Source organism: Diabrotica virgifera, chromosome 9, assembly GCF_917563875.1.
Source record: "Diabrotica virgifera virgifera chromosome 9, PGI_DIABVI_V3a".
In the NCBI taxonomy this organism is placed as follows: Eukaryota; Metazoa; Arthropoda; class Insecta; order Coleoptera; family Chrysomelidae; genus Diabrotica; species Diabrotica virgifera.
The window spans coordinates 219528460-219528992 of record NC_065451.1 but is presented as its reverse complement, the minus strand read 5'-3'; positions in this window follow the sequence as shown (position 1 = coordinate 219528992).

The following is a 533-nucleotide window of genomic DNA, read 5'->3' as shown; positions in this document are numbered from 1 at the left end:
TTTATTTTTATTTTCTATATCCTATATATAAAATCCTTTGGGTCCTTTAGTACTTAGTCTCAGCACCGCTGTACCTGGGGTGTAGTTGACCGCTGAGGTGAATTTGACTGAAAAGTTCGAAAGTGATTTCCAACATGCCTATTTTATTTAGTTATTAATAGAGAGCGGAATATATGCAAAGTGCATATACATAGATGCATATATTGCATATTTTCAGACAACAAACACAACACAACAGCATATTTAAGCTAAACACGATTTATTTTGCATATTTTAAAAATAAATTATATAAAAGTTTAAAATTTTCCTCTCTTAGTTGGAATTTTATAACTTCGATATGAACGAGCTCGTTATTTATCTACCTATCGCTCATCTGAACTTTCCCATTTCTACCTGAATTTAACAATTATGGGTGTTCCCAGAAAAATATTATTTTATTAGCGTAGCAAGTCGTAGGTACCTACCTGCTTTTAAGGGTCTAATAATTATTTTGTCAGTTTCCGGCCAACATCTGTTTAAAGTAAACGTTGTAT